The sequence below is a fragment of the Paramormyrops kingsleyae genome, chromosome 21 (genome assembly GCF_048594095.1).
Source record: "Paramormyrops kingsleyae isolate MSU_618 chromosome 21, PKINGS_0.4, whole genome shotgun sequence".
In the NCBI taxonomy this organism is placed as follows: domain Eukaryota; kingdom Metazoa; phylum Chordata; class Actinopteri; order Osteoglossiformes; family Mormyridae; genus Paramormyrops; species Paramormyrops kingsleyae.
In genome coordinates this window covers 9,033,710-9,050,730 of record NC_132817.1, presented here as the reverse complement: position 1 = coordinate 9,050,730, position 17,021 = coordinate 9,033,710, and the positions used below count along the sequence as shown (strand labels likewise).

General features: G+C 42.2%; 1 long non-coding RNA gene across 2 annotated transcripts in view; it reads right to left on the bottom strand.

The window, feature by feature from the left end:
- The window catches only part of LOC111858471 (uncharacterized), an 82,227-nt gene that overhangs the window by 44,007 nt on the left and 21,199 nt on the right, over positions 1-17,021 (bottom strand). The gene's annotated exons all lie outside the window — the stretch shown is intronic.

Sequence of the window (17,021 nt, the reverse complement as noted above, 5' to 3'; positions counted from 1 at the left end):
GGCACGTTTCATCCTGTCTGTGTGTGGGACTTTAATCAATCCGAATGACCGAGGAAATGTGAATTAGTTCCCAGGAAGCGTTTGAAACTGTTTTAAGTCTCGTAATTCTGGAAGTAAAAGGATAAAGGGATCAGATTTGAAAATGGATCCAATTAAAAGCGCTTCAGGATTAATGATTCATTTCTCAGGGTCCCGCCTCCCCAGACTGAACCCCTGCCCTTTTCCGGAACGATTCAGCTGCAATAGACTGTAGCGCCCACCATGGTAAAATTTAAAGACCTGTCTGTTATGCCTTCAGGACCCTGTCATTTGCGCATGCGACACGGGGAGCGGAGCGCATCCTGGCCGCTTCTAGAATGTTCTCCAGGCATTCACGGTGTGCCGAACAGATGGCACGGATGCGCGGGCCAGCCGTTGAGTCGCAGTCAGATCGATGGCACAGCCTCGTCCCGCGTGTCCCCCTCAGGGGGGGTCTGCTATGGCAGATCGCAAACGAGGAGTCTGGGGGGAAATTGCGCAGTAATGGCAGTGGCCCCTGTTTGCGCTCCACTTAACTTCTGCCATCTGGGGGCAGATAGTGACATAACCATCGTAGAGTGTTTTACTCTACTATTTGCACTTTCTGGTTAGATGCTAAACTTCATCTCGTCGTACACGTATAATGAAATCTAATTTAATCTAATCTAACAGTAGTAGAGCTGAATTTTCTAGAAGGTCGACTGCGGGTACAGGGATTCCGACATGGAGCCCCAAACCACAGGGTCAAATACTTTCAGTAAAACGTCCATCTTCCTCCTTATCAGGGTAGGGTTGCGGTGATCTGGAGTGTGTCTCCTGCTGAGCGGGACAGGTTACAGAAGATTCAGTCCATCGCGCTCACACCTCAGAGGCAAGTAACCGGTCCATCTACATCCTGCCTCACACATCAAGGGCCTTTTGGAAAGTGTGAGGTGATCCACCAGGTCGCCCCGCTAAGACATCCGGACGTGCAAATGAAGGTAAAGTGTGATGGTGTGAGAGAAGTCACCTTCACTAAATAGTTCCTGGGCATTTCTCCTCATTAAAGGGCTTTCCGGCGCTGATGTCCTCTGGCCTCAAGCGTCTGGCTTTGTCATGATGACTGAGGGATGATCTGAAGCTGCTGCCAGGCAGTGAAGAGGATTCTAGGAGCATAGCTAGAGTTTTGGCTGTTTCACTACTGCTGACATGTAAGATTACATTAAAAATATCTATTCTATAGATAAAGTATATGCCATCCTAAGATGTATAGTATGCAATTCAATACGTAATGAGCTATCAGGACCAGACAATGGAAACTAGGTGTGGAAAAAGGAAGAATGTGAATAGAAATATATATCACTGATTAGTGAAGATGGATTAACCTCCTGAGTCCCGGGCTTTTGTTTGGTGTGCATGTTTTATTTCCTTTAGCTATTTGGGATTAGTAGGACCTCATAATCATAAAAACCAAACATTATTTTTTTGAACAATTAATAGTTTTAAACAAAAAAATGATGTCCTTATATGAGGACGTAGGGTCTCAGGAGGTTAAAGGTCTGACAGAACAGTACATCTCAATATTATAGACCCATCCAACACTAAATAAATAAGTGCAACTTCCGGTGCTGAATAATGGGGTGCTGAATTTTTATCGTGTTTCCCTCATATTGAGTGTTTTACATTGCTTATCAGTTTTAACCTGACTCCAACAATCTCTATAACAGGATGCATTTTGACCCAGAATGCAAGCTTTTTCGGTAATTAGTTAAGGAGATATTTCAGCCAATGAAATGTGGGGATCCCTGCGAGTTTTTCTTTCCATTTTTTTCCATTCATTCATTATTATTATTTTTTAGATATGAGATTTAAAAGAGGTGTCAGACCATTAGTTTGACTTTCCAAAGATGGGGGGAAAAAAAGTTAACGATCCGCAACTTCACGAAAAAAACGCAGAATACTCCACAGGAAAGTGGCGATCGGCGGCGACGGAGACTCCCGCTCGTTCATCGAAGCCGTTAGGGAGCGGACTTCCGGTATCATGTCGGATCACGTCATTCCCAGCCTCAGCGGGCCTCATTATTTGTGCTCATGTTACACTTTTTTTCTGGGTGAAGAAGGAGTTCTATATAAACAAAAGGCTTTAAAAAAAGCACAGAAAAAGCCCCGCAGCCTATTTTCACAGACAAGCTGTTGGTTAACGCGATCACACGAGGAGAGAGAGACGGAGGTCCCTGGGCTCCTGTAAACCCGAGGGGCACGAAATCACACCCCCCCACCACCCCTTAGTAGTACATTACTTATCATAAGTCATGGGGGGGGGGGGGGGGGGCGTCATGGTGCTCCGTTTATATCACAATTTATACATCATTAAATATTTGCAGAGTAGTCATTACTGCCGTCTTATCGTCCATCATTATTACAGTTGCGCTGTACCTCTCTTAATGCCCCATGCCGATTCTCGATTACGTCGTTTTAAATAGCTGATGTTCAGTTGTTTCCATTATTCTGATTTTTTTTTTCTTTCACGGGGTGTTAAAGTGCCTGTTGTACTTATTGTTCCTGTTAACTTGTCGCTGGCTGCATGTTTGTTTCCCTCTCTGTTTCGCTTGTGTTTCTGAAGAGCATTTATCTGAATTTTACTTTCAAATAAAATGCAACTAGGGTTTCCGAAACAAACGTAGGAGCAATTGTATTGTTCCCTGTGTTGTTTTCTTCTAATGTATGTGCAACGTGGATAAACATGAACGCACACAAACACATGCGTGCGAATGCTGCGTAAATCAGCTCGCGGCTTCATTTTCAGTTGTCTTCATTAGGTAATTACACCCTACGACTGCACAGTATGCAAAAACAACATGTAACACCCTGCCGCACATTCAGCCTGTTCCTTGTTCCCACACATAGTTTTATTTAATGCGACGCCCCTGATTTATGATGACACACAGAACCACGCAAAAATTCACTCTCACAGTATACTTGAGTTTTGTTATTGCGTAGTAACATATAGGATCGGTTTGGGCTCATCGAATGATTCATCTCCGACAGGGGCTACAGAAAACCCTACTAATGACGATATAATTGTGATATGTTCCCCACCTCCATCTTAGCTATAAATTTGCACTTAAAAATTCTGGAAATACTACAGTGATTACCTCGTAAACGGGACCAACTTTTTAGGAATGCTGAGCATCGGGCACGAGTAATATTATCAGCAGTGATATAGCTCCAACAGACGGAAACAATTTTTTTCCCTGTACAGCCACGCAAAATGCATTTCTGCAGGAGTTCTCTCTATTGTGGTTATCCTGTTTTTTTCTATCATGTAAGAGGTAAAAAGCTTGACACAAAAAAGCCACCATCGTATTCCCTGTTCTCTACCTGTATCTAATTATCAAAAGACCATTATGAATTTCGTGTGGATTAGATGTGTCCCGACTGCGGATGGGAAACTTTGGTCTTGTTTAATGCCAAAATTACATTTAATGACTACAGATCACTGGTGTAACGTGCATGTTTTTATACTAATTCTGCCATTAGCCAAACTATTTAGATACAAGATGGTTGAACGCAGCCCTTATGAAGTGATAGCGTGCCAGCCTTTCTCTCTTCTCCCTGTTGTTGTTGTTTGGGTATATAAATATCCCACAGTCTACCAAGTGAAGATACACTTAATCTGTTGTTGATGAATCATGTTTAGCTGTTAGCATAGCAATTTAGGCCTTGGAAACCACAAGACTGCCACTTTCAGGTTCAAGAGGTCAAGACTTCAAGTCTCACAAGGTGCCCTACCGTTGTACCAAGAGATTGTGGCAAGATATTCAACGAAAATTAAAACCAGAATAAAAGGATCAAAATAAGTGGATCAGCTAAATAGAGTCAGGGGTGACATTTTGGTCGGAAAGATGTATTTCCATATCCTGGTTGGGTTTGGCGTTTGGCACAGGGCCCGATCTTATTCCGTGCTGTTACAGTGTGTGCTTCTCTTTCTCTAACGCTCATCGTCTACATGAGTTACCACAGCATGTATCCCATTCAGAATCCGCACTGAATGCCCACGTGGGAATTTACATTGAATTGCGTGTATCATAATTTAACCCACAGTCATCCCACACTTTGGCTGCACGGTAGATCGATTGTTCGTGTAATTCCTCCTGTTAATAAAATTCTCTCAGCTTTTCTTGTGGTGATTTCATGTTTTGTTTTGTTTTTTTTTTGCAGTAAACGCTCATGAAATAGCCTTGATTAAGGTCATTTCACTGACCGATACTGCATTTGGGATTTTTCTCTGTATCTTCAGCCTAGAACATACCTTCTGTGTTCACCTGGGGGAATGCACTCACCATTCTATGTATCTCTGCCCCTACATATATATATATATATATATATATATATATGTGTGATATCTCCACCTAGAATGTGTGGCTTCCTATTAGCTCGTCCACTTCTCTTGCCATGAGAGGTAAAATGCAATCCAATTTCAGCAGCACTCTCTGGCCCTCCTGGTGTCTCTCCCCTGATTCATCCCTGTGGCTTTAAAATGAGATGCTGCATTTCATGAAAAGAAAAGAAGAAGAAGAAGAAGAAGCAGGTTTACTGTTGCCAGAGGTACTGTGTACTTTCCTAGGCGGTCCGATAACTGCCGGGTCGCTAAGTTCGCTCCCTGGCGCCCCCTGGAAGCACTCTGGCTAATTGCTTGAGGAATCCAGTCATGGAACATACAGAGTTCTGCTCCCAAGCCTGTGAATATACTGCTGGGAAGCTTTACAGAGATTGCACCGGAATAAGCGGGTCACATAGGTGATTCCCCACAATAGATTTGCCCATATTCAACCTCACAGATGATATGTGGTGGAATTACCATCAGGGGGCAGAGTGGAACTTAGACTTATGCACTAAGATTTATGGGGCAGGGAGTTTTGTTGACCCCAATCTGGTCACAGGTGAGGGCTCCGTGAACAAAGGTATCCACTGCATTTAAGCCAGACATTTCCAAGACAAAGGAGCGAGTTGGAATCTTTCCCGCATTTGCATGGAAGAGATGTATCCGCAAAGTGCAGGCTTAGGATTCTTACGTGGCGTCATTCTTTCATGGCGTGTTTGAAGCAAATGCTCTCACAACTTGCAGCCGGTTTCCCGTTTGCCAGGCGGAATCGAAAAGATCAAAAACCGTGGCTTAGAATTTTCTTCTTACATTCTCTAATCTTAAAATTACACAAAAAGAATATCTATCTATGCTTCACCGATAAAATGCTTTAGACTTCCTCAGAATAAAGGACAGCATTTAATATAAAAAGAATAAAGATTTATAGCTAAACAGTCACTACTCTTTCATATTCCATTTTCGATGTGCTGTTTAATGTCTTTGGAAAGATCGACAAAGCAATTCGGGCCTATAGAAGTCTTTAACCTTAACCTAGAGTAAACAGACAAAGGTAAACAGAAGGTTATTATCAACCAGACCCTCTTCATTAAGCGTTAAATATAAAGCTTTTGAAATAAAGTCACGGTTTGTTATACAGATATATTACTTTGGTAGGATCTCCTCTTTGTGGAGAACTCCACTCTGACAGCAGAACTCATTCAAACGGCCTTATGCCCATGGATGATCAAACTCAACTTAAATCAGGGCCCACCAGGGCCCACAGGGTCATTCGCGATGAAGGAGTGGAGGCAAAGCGCTCTGAGTTTACACGTCCAGGCCGTGCGACGGCGACAGCGCTTCGAATTTTTAAAAGTTGCTGATGGGAAGAGCAAATAGGAACGCGGGGAAGGTTAACGACGGAGCCTGACCCGCTTGGATCTTACGTGACGGCTCTAACGACTTCGCTCAGACTAGCAAAGCCGTGGTTGCTAGGGGCAGCGGGAGTTTGTCTTGGTGGACGTGAAAACGGTGCAGACCTGCCGTGCATTGAACTCTTGTGGAATGTGTCACGTTAATTCAGTTATTGCTAACGTTCCTTAGCTTAATAAACAGTTCTGCTCTCATTCGTTAGCACTTGAGGGTAACATTTCAGACCGCCGATATGGTCTTTAAGACCTTGTGAAATGGTGACATTTATTAACAATTAATGCTAACGTTCCCTAGCATAATGAAAGGTTCTGTCTGTCAGGGCTTAACACAAGCCTTTCTGTCTGGCAATGTGGTCTTTCCGCAATCGTAAATGCGTCATGTCTATTAATGCTGAATTTTAACATTCGTTAGCATAATACAAGGTTCTTCACATGCTTCTTCGCGGTTTGCAGTAACTCTGGATGTATAAGGCATTGCTTATGGTTCGGACGATGCAAATCTGCCCGACGACGTTCTTTACAAGCAAATCTCTGGCCACATAACAGTCGGTATTTCCTCTTGAAGGAGACATACCTGAGGCACGATTTAATCTTGCAGTAATTTCAAGATGCTGCCTATCCACTGCACATACAGCACGAAAAACACTCTTCTCATAACAAACATCAAAATATTCAATGATGATGTCACACTGTCAGGATTTTAGTCATAATGAACCTTGTTCCATTCATGTATATCTCAGTGCAAATGTGCATTTTTTTTTATTAATAATTCAAAAATTATTTTTATGATATTCTGTTTTATCAGACTGTTCTGGTATATCCATAAAGGACTTTTTCATTTTTTACTGAACCTAGAGCAGCAGTAAATGATATAAAATGCACTATAATTGGACAGTGGGCACATTTTAAGTGCCAGAGCTTCAATATGCAGAGGAGGCCACTGGCTTTTTGAGAGAAGAGAAGAAGGGCATCGCTATAGAAACAGCCGCTACTTATATACGCTGTATATGAATCTATATGTGCACACAAACAGCCCTGAATAGATCCATTTTGCATTGAATTAGGTCTTAAACAAGCTCATCTGTCAAGTGCTCTTTAAATCCAGCTGTGCAGGTGACAAAATGGTTTTGAAAGACTGGGCAGACCTAGAAGACTTCAGGATTATGTGCACATAAAATAAGAGGCTTGTAACACAAAGCGTAAACCTAGCAGCCTGCAGATGGTTAGATAAATAATCCAAGGTGCGAGGTTGCCTGACATTTAAACAGAAACGCCATAATTCAGGCGGACTACGCAGTATATATTTGTGTGGCGTCATCCATATTCTTTACAAGCAATTCCGTTTTGATTAAACATGTTAACGTCATTTTACTAACAGTCCTGCTAGATTATTCAATGCGGTTAATTATAAATGTAAGTATCAGGCAGCGCTGTCTGCTTAAGTGTCGTGGGCAGAAAGCAGATTCTTCATTTCTGTTGGCTTCCAGAGGGCTCTATAATGGCTCTAGTTTTGTAATGTGGCTGCTGAAGGTGAGGGACAGGGCTCATGTTCTGATGGCCTCCTTGAGTGAGATATGTGGAGAAATTTTTCAGGGATAGGGGATCCAAACTAAGAGCAAACAGGACACCAAAACAAAACTAGGGTGATTTCCGAGGTAGAGGAGGTGGGACCAAGCGACTAGAGGAGGAGGGACCAAGACATCTGATTGGTTGGTCCTACCTCCTCTACAGTCTGATTGGTTGGTCCTACCTCCTCTACAGTCTGATTGGTTGGTCCTACCTCCTCTACAGTCTGGTTGGTTATCTGTCTTTGAACTTATTTTTCACTCTGCCCTCAAGAGCATTCTTGTGTAAGTAAAATTCCCACAAGCAGATCGGTCACAAGGGTATTGCGGTAACGGGGTAGCAGACCCCGACCTCACAAGTAGATCCTTTTGTAGAGTACGATGTCCCAAAGGGATTGTTATATAACTTTAAGGATTGAAGTTTTGATTTTGATCGTGTGTGCGGATTTAGTTTAAAAGGGTACGCAAAAGAACAAAGGGGAAAAAACTATTCAGATCTTTTGGCTGATTAAACTGAAGCCTTTGGGCTAAATTTAACGACTGAGCCACATTCCAGGTTTTTGATAGGATGCAATTTGTTTGGAAGTTATTGGTCAAGTAGCTGTCAGGTGTGAGGAATCTGCACCTTATCAGTCCTGTTAAGCTTGTTTCGAAGCACGACGCCAGAGATTAAAAACAGGCCTCATCGAATGTCTAGGTTTTATTAATCACAAGCAATACAGCAAACAACGAGTTGGTAAACGAATGAACTTCGTTTAATTAGATCGAACAAAACTGATTACATTATCTGGTTGGCGGGAAGACTTCACTTACCATGGAAAGGAAAAATATCAAACCACCATTGTATGAGTAAGATCCATACTCAAGCAACAATGGCGAGGCAATGTAATGAATGTAGATTGTGTCAGTCATTGTGTGATGATTGCCTTGCTCCTATAGGTGTTCATTCTAGTCACATTCTGACCCAGGAACACCATGATTTGGAAGTTTGGACAATGTATTCTATGTTATGCCATGAAGTATTTATGTGTGCAAATCTATTTAAAATCTACAGTCTTCCAAATCTTTGGGCAAATCTTCCATTACTGGCTGATCTTAACTTATTTGATGAAATATTCTGAAACCTTTTACTTTTCTTTCATCTTTGAATAATTTATACTCACGTGTTGGTGACACGGAAAATACCGGACGGTCTCATGGTTATTGTCAGTAAAAAGCAGGCATTATAACATTCAGACTAATCTGGTTAAATAACATTAAAACAAATATGAAACGATTTAGCGACGCTCATCCTCTCCGCTGAAAAATAATAAAGTCAATTACCCTGTGATGGCAGTGCACTTAACATTACAACAGCTCAGCACGCCGTCATATTGCAATGTGTAAGCATTTTATATTAATCCTTTTTATGTCATGTTGCAAATGAAAATGGAGGAACGTCTCTATTCAGTGCTCTGCAGATAGCCTGCAGCTCTGAGCAGACATGTTTCTTGGCGAGAGGGATGGAGGGAGGCAGATTAAAGAACACAGGACATAGAGAAGTTGGATGAAAGCTTCCTCTTCTGGTCCATCACTCGTGTTTGTGACGGCTTTCAGCAAACATTTCTCCTTGTCTACCTTCTTGACGTGTATTTATGACCGGAGCGTCGACGGATGCCCATTGTCATTTCGACATGATATTTCACCTCTCAGAAATAAGAATATGTGATCAATAATGAATAGCAATTGGAAAAGATTCATTTCAGTCCTATAGGTGTAGCCTATATGTTTAAGGGTCCCCATTACCAAAAGGATCAGTGAATTCAGAAAAGCCTGCTTCCAGAAGCTTCTGCAGAAAATGGATCTCCTTTATTTGTAGGCCGAGACATTTTACATTTGAATTTCTGATGGTATGTGCATTGTCCTTCATTTCTAAGACCAGCTAACTTAAAGAATGGCCCAGGCTTTAAGCTAAACCTAAACGGGTCTTAGCGCTTCAGCTTGGCTGCTGGTGCACTAAGGAAGGATGACCCTGACATGGCAAAGCTGATACACTGTAACTTCAGGGCAGAATAACGCCAGCACTTAATTTCCAAGCTGAGATACATTCTCCATGACACGGAGATAGCATGGTTATTAAACATGAAACCCGCGGGGGACACTCGGTTGTTTTACCTCTGGGCAAGCTAGGCTACTTAGCTCGACCTGCCAGGGTAAATTGCAATCCATGAGTAAAGTTCAGAATTTTGTCTAGTCGGAAAAATGCATTTTGTGATGCAATTTGTAAATTTTTCCCGTAATGTGGAAATTTTGCAATTTTAACATCGGCAAAAACAATCAGATTCTCTGTAATAGTCCAGTTTCAACAGAGGCTCCGACACAAATGATCACGGCGCCTCAACATAACTCAATGTGACATTGCCCAGTCATTAGAGGAAGAAATACAATTGTGTGAATAGATTAAACTGTCTAGTATCTTCTCGCCAAATATGGAGATGTGATTAATTGCTTAGAAAATCTGAACAGAAAGTTATGGACCATACATTGTCTCTCACTTTAAATTATCGATCTTTACGCTGAAAACCTTTAATTTTAATCATCATAAAAAAATTAACTTTGCATTTTTTTGTCTAATGTTTAAAGTAACACTATGACACTTGTACCTTACTGCTTTAATAGATACGAAAGTTAAACAGCATGAGCAACGAACAACAAACAAATTCAACCTAACATAGCAGGTATTTATAATATAGCTACTCAACAACCAGAATATTGTATTATAATTCAGTTATTATTAAAGTCCTTTTCTGTTTTTTTATTATGCGAGTACCTCACAAAAGAACCTACTGATGGTGTTGTAAGCATTTGCATTTCCACGCTTACAATAGCACCGGACCTGGGAGTTGTCTGCGTTTGATGTGTAATTGAACTCATTAATCTGTTTGACATTCCCAAGTTCTGCCTGCATTTGTTGAAGATGATTTATAAGTCACTTATATTATCTGCCGAAGGTTTTAACTGCTAGAATACACAGAAATGGTATATTTTTATGAGGAGTAATTAAGGTGAAAGGCACTTTTAAAGTTCATTTTAACGTTATGGGCCCCTACGTGGCTGAAATATTGATATTCTTTCCTATCAGTGCAGCAGAATATGATGCAGTGCACAGATATTATCTGTGTTGTTTTGTGGGGAATGGCAAATGGCAAACGTTAGCCGCGATGCCCGAATGACCTAGCTTGCGGGAGTCCGCTGTCCGTTCAGCACCTAGAGGCGACCACAGGACAGCGGACAGCGACCGGCAATTCCGCAAGTCTCCACACACTCAGCGGAACAAGCAAACGTTTTCCAGATCAAAGAGCGAAGAACAGAGAGGACATCAAAGTAAAGAGTGAAATGCAGAGACACAGCATCTCAGCTATTCTAACCATTCAGCATGTTGTTGTTTTTTTTTTTACTTTGCTCTATAAATCAGTTTGCATGATGGCGACATGGATGACTCTCCAGCCAGGCGCTGGGCGCTAAAGAGGCAGAGATCTCCGTGAAAACGGCCGGTTGCTCTGATCCTGTGTTAGGCGCTGACTCTGCTGGGGTAATTACCACCCAGACATAATAAGCTCGTTAAGTCTGCAGCTACGGTTGACTATGACGGGAATCATTGCGATTTTCGTTTTTGCAGATGCACGCAATCGGTGCAAATTTTACCGAGATTATGGTTTGTCGAGTTGGAAAGAAAACGTGTTTACTAACATGTGAGGAACGGCAACGGCAATGATGGGCCCAGCAATCTGCCTGTGGTGTCGCCGAATCACCGAGTGCAAAGCACTGGTATCAGGCCTTCAGACGGAAGTTTGCTAACGACATTGCCACGTCTGCGCCGCACTTCTGCAAGCGCTGCCGATGCTGCCGGCTGAGCGATTTTCCAAATTGCGGAAATCACCGATCGCAGGGTAATCCTGCCTGCAGACGTGACTTCTCCATCACAGAAGGCTGATGTTGTCGTTGGTGGCGTGAGATGAGAGGAGACGAGCGACAAGGGGGTGGCCAAGTGACCCCCTCCAGGGATTCTCGTTGTCACGGATACTGCCAGTTAATCTGAGAGGGGATGTTTTCACAAAATCCTTCCCTCCCAGATGGCATGTTTTGCAAATAAAGCCCCTGTTTGATTGTCGGATGTTTGTTATCTGCTCAAAGATAATGTAGGGAGTATGTGGAATATTGACATGTTTCTGTCGCCCTGAACCTTATGTTGGACTGGAATGCCATGTAAAACCATTATGTTTTATATCTGTAATCCTCAGAGATACTTTTCAAAACTCAAAAGGAAGGGGAAGTTGTGCTTTAGTGCTGGTTGACATGGGAACTTGAGCTAAGATGTTTAATTGTGAAGGACATAAGGTATGAAGCCAATAGGAATGAACCCTTCTAATGTACTTCTGAACTTTGCCTATAAGCCTGGCATAGAATAGCCTAGAATATTAAGTAGGCCGCACAGATCAAATCATAAAAAAATGAATCTAGACGAGACACTGAGTACAGTTTAGGATTCTTAGAATTATAATCCCATACCTGCAGGGTCTAGTGTTCAAATCTCGTTTCCTGTTCTGTGTGTGAGCAGCCTACATTTATGCTCTTCACTCTGGTTTCATACCATAGTCCCAAACCATGAAGCTGACTGCTGGTGACTCTAAATTGCCCATCGTGTGTGACCTGTCCTGACACAGCAGTACCCCCCCCCCCCCCCCCCCGGGAAGCAGATAAGATTAATGTTCTAAGGCAGCTTTTCTGCCTCGAAATGTGTAGTAAACAAAAACATTAACTGCAAAACAAATATTTCCATTGTATATACAAATATGTAGGCCTAACTGGAAATTGCAAACTTGGAGACTAATAGGAATATTTCTATAGCACGCTGAGCAGAATCTACTATACAGCAGAGCTTTAAATAGCCAATCTAATACATAACGGGTATAATAAGGGCTTTTGGTGTAGGGGATTGGGCAGAGAGAGAGAGAGCCAGCCTGTCATAAATCTGGTGTTTCTTGTCACAACGGAAACCAAATCCCAGAGCTTTACCTTCAACGGTCACATTTTGGGAGAGAGGAGGATCTAGTCTGAGAGACACTAACCGAAACCAAATTGTCCAGATCACCATCGATTCAGATACCTTGACAAGCAGCTGAATAGACAGGAACCCTGCCTTCCTCAGAGGTAATTAGCAAGTGCGTTTATAATGTCTCAATTGGCATCCGAGTGCACCTGCACATTCGTTTGACGCAAATGGCAGCGATTATTGTTAATGCAATCGGCACGTGGCATGGAGGTGGTCACATGGGCAAAGTCGATTGCCCTGATAAAGTTAAAATTTCAGAGATCTGATTAAAACACGGGCCCCGGCACCCCGGCACCCGTGAGGCCTCCTCAGCAGTGGAGGAGGCACAAAGCGATGAGCGAGATCAAGCGTAAGGAGGTGCGTGTTCGGTAACGAGGACTCCAGCATCGCGGGCATCTCTGTGTTGGAGTTTCAGTCGTGTTCCCTTTGGTGCGTGGTGCTGGGAGACAGGCGAGGACACAAGCAGGGATACCGAATCAAAACAAAATCAGAGTGACACGCATCTGCGTGTTTGATAAAAAAAAATTTAAAAAGTGCTTTTTTTGGATCTGTGAACACGTCCTTGTTTTTCCTTGTTTCCAAATGTTTTTGATCTAAAAAAAGGCATTTGTTGTTTTTTTCCCAGGTTCGTAGTTTCATATAAAATGCCAAACGGGGTAAAAAAAAAATGTGCATTAAAATAAAAATATCAACAACCTGGTAAATCTTAGCCCAGGATTCACTTCATAACCACAGTTTTCTTGAAGGGCTACGTTCTTGTCAAATTCAGCTACATTTTTTTGGAGTAACCACAACCACCACTAGACCAGCATGGAAACAGGAACAACTGGTGCAAACACAAATCCGTTACAAAAAAAAAAAGTCCCAGGACCTATTTTATATCAGCAGACTGACTGCCGCTGTTGATCGTTGCTGGGAATATCCATCCAGAGATCCCAGTCAAAGGAAATTCACAGCGATAGATTTTTTTTAAGGAGACCACATCACACACAGAGACCACATCATACACACAGACCACATCACACATCACAGTGCAGGCATACAGTATATGAAAATGCATTGATCTGGGACAGGAAGACCACTACCGATTCACTAATACCTGATACCCTGGGGACCCTCAACAGACAACCAGAGAATCGCTAACCAATACAAGTACACAATCACTGCTAAGTGGTACCGTTTCAGTGACTGAGGGGACGCTGTTAAGGAAGGCTGGCCTGTGCACGCCGCTCTGTCTCCTCACAAATAGCCCATCAGCTCTGGCCTGTTGGAGGGGCACAGCTAATCTGGATGCAAGATTACTTTTCCACATCACATGGCCAAGTCTATTAAAGGTCTGAGCCAAAAAGCCAGGGATTGAACCGACAATTGTTATTTATATCAATTTAGATGAATTCCACTGCAAACATAAGGCACGTAAGCCCAGTATTAAACAATCAAATCTCACATATGTGTTTTTCTATATATATTTTCCATACATTATGTAAATTGTACATAAAGAGTGAGCCATTTTGAATAAATACAATAATAATATAAGCTAACTTCATAAGAAAGAAACGTCATAGAAATATTGGCTAATGGTCCTTTAAACAATGTGATGTCTCATACTACTTTCAATATTTTGTGCTGTCAAGTTGGCGATCATATAGACAGCAATACTCCTGGAAGTTCTGTCTTCAGGCTGGGTCTTCAGGCTTCCCAAAGGCATTTTTCTCCGATGACGGAGATTGCCACGATGACTGAGGGTAAAACGCATTAACGACATACTAATGTGTGAGCCCCAAGTGTCCGCGCGCCCGGAATACGGAAAGAAGCACGCGGTGCGGCGATAGCACCCTGTCGCAGATGGTCGTCTCCTGGAGAAGCACGTCCATGGGTGAACTTGTCAGGGGGGACGTCCGTGGCTAGGGAGCGGGCTTAGCCTTCCTCCGTGTCATCAATTAATGCATGAGGGCTGCTTCTCTCAGCATATAAAATAGGATTCTATATTTTCCCCCCTGCTGTCGAGCAAAACCTCATGCAGCCCATTGACAACCTGGCGACGCCGCACTACACTGATAGCTGCAGTGTACTCCCTGGCATTGAATTTTATGCTCCACTTGTACCAGACTATTGTGAATTCTGTTGTGTTCTCGCTACAATGCCTCATTCTTGATATCTCTGATAGAGGTATATCTGTGTGCAGCCAAGCTTTCATTTTTATTAAGCTCCATTCTGTGTTCAGTATGCATTCATCACGAAAACACCAGTACTAGTCAATGGATCTTTTAAGTAATAATGCGGTGAGATGATATACGAAAAGTTCATTTTACTTTTCAGGGTCGTGTTAATTTAAACTTCTCTATCAAGAACTAGGTAAAAAATAAGCAGAGTTACTCCTAGTCTAGGCCCTGTCTTTTAAGGAATATGTCGCTGATTGCGGTTACTGCTTTTGCAGCAGACGGTTTTTTTTCTTCGTTAACTAACATGGTCACTAACAGAATATTTCAAAGAGAGTGTAATGCTTAAGTGAGTAGGGTGGACCAGTGAGCTTCTATTATAGTCTCCAAGGCCTCCGTTGCTAATATCAAAACAGCTGCATTGAAAGAAGAGTGAATATCTATAGGGAGAACGCCGTTTCAAATTAAGTCAGGGTCTCTTAAGACTAAATTAACTTCGCTCGGTGTGTGCATTTGCATAAGAATCTAAGGAATACCGCGCACTTCTATCAAGTCTAATAATAACACAATGCTTCTCTCTCTCCCTCTTATAATAAAGGTGCTTGATAATACTGACTTTTTATCTGAAAGCATTTTGTTGCCCTGCAATTAAACTGCTTAGGCTTAACTTTACAAGAAAAAGCATGAATGCGGTTGTGTGTTTATAGTATGTTTGTTACCCGATATTAATAAAACTACATATTAAAACGCCAACTCTTTATTCACTCAAACTAAACAGAGCAAATCATTCTACCAGCGACACCGCCGCCATTTAGCGCAAATAAGAAACGCGTTTTGCACCTGTATCACCAGCAAGCCGGTTCAGCAATAAAAAAAAATGTGGACTCGGTCCTTTAAGCGGCTTTGATTTATCGCCCCGCTGCTTCGGATTCAGTCCACAGAGCCGGTCTTCCTGCACAAACAGCACGTCTGTCATCCGGAGCCAGCCATCTGTCAACGTGACGGGCGGAGAGCAAGACTGAGGGTATGGCGTGCGGGGCTGTCAGAGACGGGCGGCGGGGGTACAGTGTCCGTGGTGCGGTGGTGACACACTACTCCACACCCCGAAAAGAAAAATAATCCCTTGGTATCCTCGTGCCTAAACTGGCATCGCACAAATAGAAGGGAACTTCAAATTATTGCGACAGTGCCCTTTCAGGGAAGTTTAATAAGTTTGATGGAAACAAACAGGTGTGACGTTAACATTAAATTGTACTTAAATGTTCACGTGTACAGTATTGCCCTGTGAAAGCCTCCGGTCACCCTGCGGCTATGACAAAACAAGTCCAATGGAAACGGACATGTATAGCGCCTCTATGCAAATGGTCGCTCGCCTTAGCGTCTGTTTGATGATGGTGCCTGGGGGTTAAGGTTAGGCTTTTCATAGTTTATTGGGCAATTAACTCTGACCGCAGGAAAGTCTGGCAGAATGAACTGTCAGTATCTGACTATACAGTTTTTCAGAAAATCCGTGAGACTTTTTTGTAACCATTATCAGTATTTGACAGCCATAGCAAAATTCATATTGTGCAATAATAAATAGCCGAAGGAACAAAATGGCAATGAACGATGATTAAAACTTCACAAATAAAGTGCATTTTAATGGCATTCGTTTTTTCACCCTTCCCACTGTCACAATATGTCATTATGTTCCCTTTTCTGCATTTTGGCAACAAAGAAGATCAAACTAAAAGCACAAAATGAGAAAGTCAAAGGCTGCATTACTATAATCTAGTTTTTATATTTGATTGTCATATTTAAGGCAACTATTATTGAGGAATGATTATCTTATCGAAAATTGTTGAAATGTTCAGCTTCACTGGATTAATTTATCAGGATAAAGTAACACTACTATTGCATTGGAGTAAAATTCTCCTTGTAACTAGAAATTGTAGCAGCTACAATTATTACAGTGGCCCTTTAAAAAATTGTTAAATAAAACAAGTTATATATCTATGCATTTTAAACAAATTGTGCTGATTTGTATGTAACAGGCTCTTAGAGGGGCTTAGAGTGGAGGCTGTATTGTTGCAGTACAATTAAACCACACCATGGTTGTGAGTCATCACTTGAAGAGGTCAATGACTTATGCTACTCTGTATTTGCACCCCACCCCCATTCCCCAACACACACCTTTCATTCACAATAGACAGTCTTTTCATGGCCATGGAAGGTCTAGTTGTAAGACGACCATTTAGCATTTATGAAGCACTTGAATAACTGCAGTGGTGTATTGTATGACTGAAAGAGATTCATCCATATTTTAAACAGTTACCCAGTACAGGGTCATGGAAGGTAGGGACTGGAGCATATCTGAGGCAGTGTAGGACACAGGGCAGGAGGACAGCCTGGACACATGTACAATGGACAATTTAG